This window comes from Rousettus aegyptiacus, unplaced genomic scaffold, assembly GCF_014176215.1.
Source record: "Rousettus aegyptiacus isolate mRouAeg1 unplaced genomic scaffold, mRouAeg1.p scaffold_m13_p_1, whole genome shotgun sequence".
Lineage (NCBI taxonomy): Eukaryota > Metazoa > Chordata > Mammalia > Chiroptera > Pteropodidae > Rousettus > Rousettus aegyptiacus.
The window spans coordinates 149160699-149166642 of record NW_023416284.1 but is presented as its reverse complement, the minus strand read 5'-3'; the positions used below and the strand labels follow the sequence as shown (position 1 = coordinate 149166642).

The window sequence follows — 5944 nt, the reverse complement described above, 5'->3', positions numbered from 1 at the left end:
TGAACTATATCTGCTCCGTGGTAGAAAACGCTAGGGTAAAATAAAAAATAACATGTTTGCTGTCAACATAGTTTTAAAATATAACATTACCTTTTTTTCCTTTTTATATTCTTTCAACTTTATTTTTACTACTTTATTGAGTCAAGCTGCCTTACTCTTAACCTTTGTTCCAGTTTTATGTAAATAAATGATACATGTATTTTAAAAGAATTGTTTAAACAAGTTCATTAAAGTTCCTTTCCTCAACTTGACTTTTTAGAGGTCAAATGGTCACATAATATTGAAGTTGTAAGGGATTTCAGAGATTATCTGGAGTCATTCTCTTAAAAATATCACTGGCTGACAACAATCTCATTCTTTCTGAAATAATCTGAGTGAAAAAGAGTTCAGCCTTTTTAAGACTGGTCAGCTTTAATTGCTAGAATATGTTTCTTTGGCTTTATTAAAGTCTGTTTTGAGAGAAAGACAGTAAGTTATGTTCCTCTACTTCCAAATGCTAATGTAAATTAGGGGTATACTTTCATAAACACTTATTAACAGTAGTAGGCAGTGAGAAGAACCATCTCTAACTGAGGCAGAATGCCATAGGAGCCTGGGGAAGGAGGGACTGAGCCCCACAGAGCTTCCACCCAAAGGCAGGAGAGGCCTCTTTGTTTGGGTATCACACAATAAAAACCTGTAAGAGAATAGGAATGATTTAGAGAAGTGATGTTTAAAGAAAACGTTAGCACGAATGAAAGGAATAAGGCTTAAAGGGAAGAAATAAAATGTTTTTGTTTTGTTTTGTTTTGTTTTTGTTTGTTTGTTTTAAATCATGAGAGTGTTTTGCCTTGTATGAATGGGAGCAAGAGAAGAACACATGTGAAGGAATATAATATTAAAAAGGTAAATTTGTGTCGTATGAAAAGAGGATTACCACTCCTCCTGACAAGGATGGGAGATGCCCTTGGACCTGACAACATGCATATGGTTAAGGCATTGCCACCTACTTCATGGCATTTAACCGTTGTTTTTGGATCACTTCATAAATCATGTGGATATCTAGTCACTGTGTTTTATGCCCAAAACTAATGTGGTATTATTGTATGTCAGCTGTAATTGAAAAATAAAAAGTTATTTTAAAAGAAGGTAAAATTATACCAGACCACAGATAATCATAAATGCTTGCTAATTATTCTAATACTTATCTTTTCTCCTGCCCTGCCTCCTACCACAACATACAGTTCCCAAGTTCCAAGTTAATATACTCTCAAAGATAGTGACCTTCAAGCTTTTTAATTGTGCACCTTAACAAACTAAAAAAATTATACCAATATGTGTGCTTCTATTTGGAAATTTTATACATGTATTATGCAACATGGATCTATCACTTACTAGCTTTGGCTAGTTATTTAACCTCGTGAATTGCCAATATTCTCCTATCAAAATGGATTATTATAAAAATAACCCAGTAAGGTTATTGAACATATTATATATATATATATATATATATATATATATATATATATATATACACACACACACATATATGAAAAATATTTTATTTAAACTGTGACTGGCAATAGTAAATATGATTTAAACTTTAGCTATTAGTAGTAATATTAGTAGTAGTATTACACTTGAATAAATTATTAAATTTATAAAGCAAAATTTAAAATAAAAATTAAAAGGTGAAGGGTTTAAATATATATATAAATATATATATATATAGGTATATAAATTCTCACTATTCTAGGAACTAGCAAAATCATTAAAGATTTTCAGTAGTAGAATAAAATGTTTTATTACACCATTTCTTTCTTTAGTATGTCTTTGAGAAAAAAGAACATCCCGTCACTAAGGCTCACAATTTACAACATAAGATTGACTGGCAATGTTACTTACCAGACTGACTAGATTTTAGCAGTTTTCAAACCCAAAGGAACAGTTCTGGAATTGTTCTGTTTGATTTCCCAATAATCTGAATCAGTTTTCTTCTACATCAGCTTTAAAGAGTTGACTCTCCTCAAACAAAAGTGGGTTACTTTATGAATTGCCTTGTGTAAAGGACAAGTCTGTTTTATATCTGCTGTGAACTGAACATAAAAATGACTTACTTACAGGAATTAATTTGCTTTTTGTAGAAAAAAGATCTTAATATCAAAGAAAAACACATAGGTAAGTATAAAGTAAATTAAGCTATGCTAATATAATGAAAACTCATTAGTTGCATACCTAAACTTTATCTAATTCTAAATCCTAACTCCACTCCTGGAAGTGTAATTTAGAGCAAGTTAGACTCTCTTTGCTTCTGTTCCTTCGCTGTACCACAGACACCAGCATATTTCAAGTGATCCATGGAAAGTGCTAACAGTAGCTAACATGTGTTGATCAATACATTCTTATTATATAGTTAAAGCTCTAGCGATAAAATGCAAACACTTCAGATTTCTAAACTTACTTTAGTTGTTATGTAGGTAATTTTTATAATCGTGGTATGGATAGTATGCAGAAAAATGTGAAGAAACATTTAACAAATATAAAACGCAATCATCTAGTCATAATAGACTGATGACAGGTACTCCTAAACCAGCTCAGACTCTCCAGCTTTTGCAGGACACCTTCCTCTTGTGTTTATTCTTTTATTCAATAAATATTTATTATGTACCTGATATATTCCAGGCATTGTGCTTAAGCTGGGGGATATACAGTGAATAAGCCACAGATTCTAGTGAGAATCTCGTAAAGAGATACTTTTATCCTTTTGGACCACATCTTAAAGATCTATTGTTACAGCCATGAAATAAAGAGAATAATATTATACAAAGCTGAGATTTTTAAAATTGCTTACTTTTAATGGCTGCAATAAATCTATTTAAAACAACAAAGGATTTTCTGCTATCTTTAGCCACTATATAAGTCTATCTTGTTCATCCATGCATCCCAAGCATGTGAAACATGGCAGGTACTCAGCAAATATTTGTTGAAAGAAACAAATTATAAAACACTAAAATAGCTAGTGATGTGCTGGTAATATTTAGCAACCAGTTCTCTGGGGAAGGGGCTGATATTTAGCAATTTCTGGCCAACTTCTGATTTGGTGGTATGAAATTCACTTTGGCCAGTATCAACCTACCAATGTAACATCAACTGACTCACATTTTTGAAAATTTATCAACTGTTGCAAGCCAGTCTAAACCAACTCTAGCATATGTGTGTGTGTGTGTGTGTGTGTGTGTATGTGTGTGTGTATGTATACATATATATACACACACATATATATATATAATTTTTATATACATATAATTTTATATATATATATATATAAATTCACTTCCAGTTAAACATCAAAAACAGAAGCTTTCATTATGTACTGTCTCAATTTCTAAATGTAGAATAAATTGCGAAGTCTTTACCTCTGTCTTTCAATATCTACAGTAAAAAGAATGTAATAAACTTTCATAATTACTACAAGCTAAATTTTAAATTTCAAAATGTACTCTTTCTAGTACAGTTAATGTATTTCACCTTTAGCCTAAATTGGATAATAATTTTTTCACACATTAAATCCTCTCCCAATTTTCTCTTATATACTAAATTGATTTTTTTTGACCTGTGAATGGTCTGAGAGAATTTATTATCCATATATTTATAGAATGTTAATCAAACAGTAGATTTTGGCACTTTGGGAAATATAGTAATTTGTAAAATATATATACGTTTGGCTTGGCAGCTGGATTTCTCAAGTGCTTTTCCTCTCTAATACTAAGCAGAATTCTTACTAACAGCTAAATATTATTTCATTGCTTCAAATAAAACTTTATAGAACTTTTCTTCCACATTAGTAGCAACTTTATGCCATGAAAGTCTTTTATATATGATACCAATATTTTTTAAACTTCTTAATTAAAAAAGTCTGTGATATATTAGTTATTGTTAAAAGAACAACTGCAAATTTATAATGGAATCCTGGTATAAGAAGCTTTCTCAAGATTTTAGTTGCAGCCAAAAGCAAATCAAATTCCTTTGCACAATAGTATTCCTCTCTTACAGCTTCACTGTCTGCTTCTTCTTTAGAGGTTTGTGAGCAGTAGCTGAGGAGGGATAGAAAGAAAGCTACTGCCAAGGAATTTCTAGGTAAGGACTAAAGGCACCTAGAACTCAAATGCTGAAGGAAATGTCACTCTGCAGGCATTTCCACCTGATAATACCACCTGATGACCTCACGGAGCCAGTGCCTCCCCCTCTTCAGTGTCTGATTTATCTGTTCCCTGCTCAGCTGCCCTGTGTACACACTCTCACTCAGATGTCATAGCCCTAACAACTTATTCACTGACTGATTCTCCATCGCTACTTTTCAGGTCCTGTCCCTAAACCAAGTGCTACTCAGTGTTTCCTTTCCTAGATCTCTCTTTGTTGTTGATTCTCCTTTGCTACATATGCACTATTTTGCTGGTTATCATTGAATTTATTTAAGCCATATGAGGCATAAAGATTATAGTATTTTATTCTAGTATCCTCAAAATTTAGTTGCATATAAGTACTGCACTTGCCATGTTCATTTGGATGTGATTCTTTTTGAGCATTGACCAAGAAAGAAGAGTTTGCTTTCCTATGAGATTTACATTTCTTCTCCCAGAGAAGAGATATTGAAATGATTTAAAATACAGATTTTCTACAATTTTGTATAAATCCCTTGAGAATTATATTTCTCACAGGTGTGCTTTCTGCTTATAATCCCAAATAAGATCGACAGTTTGTATTTGTGCAGAAAAGACTAACTTCAAAACTTCGCTTTCTTTTTTGGAAATGTGAAGAGTATTAGCAAAGTGCTACATCCTTCACCAATTCAGATCATTAAAATGAGAGCTAACACTCATTAGATATTTAATATAAGCCAAAAATTGCTTTTAGCAATTATAAGCATTATTTCATTTAATACTAACAATGCTACTTTTATTGAGTACAATTACTCACATTTTGTGATAGTAAAATTGGCTTGGAAAAATTATTTGGCTTACCCGGGGTCACTTAGCTGGTAAGTGTGAAAGGTTAGACTCAAACACGAGTCTTTCTACAAATGAAATTTCTGCTCTTATACATTACACTATAGTTCTATAGTTGTTCAATATTGCTTTGGTGCTTTCTGTTCTAATGTTTTCTTGAAAATTGTAATATATTAACCAGAAGTGTCATCGTTTAAAATCACTTTGGTTTAAGATCCAGTATAGACATTGGTTTTACATCTCTAGAGACAATTTACTAAAAAGCAATAAATTGAAAATTTTTGAACATGTAATATAGGTTTGCCAATAAATTTTGGAAGAATATTCTTAGTATTTATTTTCCTTCAATTATTAAAATTATTCATATAAATCTTTTGTGTATTTAAATCTTTAATAACATATTTGTTATTTGTCTCTACTTCTTTTGAGGATAATGGCAATTGTGCTTTAAAAAAAGTAGAAAAAAAAAATTGATTACTAAAATAAAATTTTAAACTCTAATCCTAAACAACAAGACACTATAAAACAAAATGCTTGTTGTTATTTATGATTTTATCCTAGTTTTAAAAAAAGTTAGCTTGACTCTATCAACTGATTACTTCTGTTCATTTGCTTTTACAATATGCACATCTCAAATATAATAGTAGCATAAAATTATAGTCCCAAAAATGTTAATCTAAAAATATAACAAGAAGGATTTCACAGGAGCAAAATGAGCATATGGTTTTATATTCATAATATCTTCAGATCTAAATTTCTAAAAAATCAAATGATGAATTAAGAAAGGTGACTTTTCATTAGGTAATGCATAGAAAATGCATGATATAATATTTTGTCCACGGCACACAATCACTGTTTAATTTTTCTTTTTTCAAATAGTAATGAGTAATGAAAATATCTTACCTCTAATGCTTTTAATCCTTCCTCCTTATTTTAGTCTATTTGGTGTTGTCCCATAG

At 30.9% G+C, this 5944-nt stretch overlaps 1 non-coding gene across 1 annotated transcript; it reads left to right on the top strand.

Moving 5' to 3' along the window:
• The first annotated feature begins 893 nt into the window (after positions 1-893).
• On the top strand, positions 894-1015 carry LOC118606515. The gene has a single exon (XR_004952483.1). It is a non-coding gene; the product is annotated as a U6atac minor spliceosomal RNA (small nuclear RNA).
• The last annotated feature ends 4929 nt before the right edge of the window (positions 1016-5944 follow it).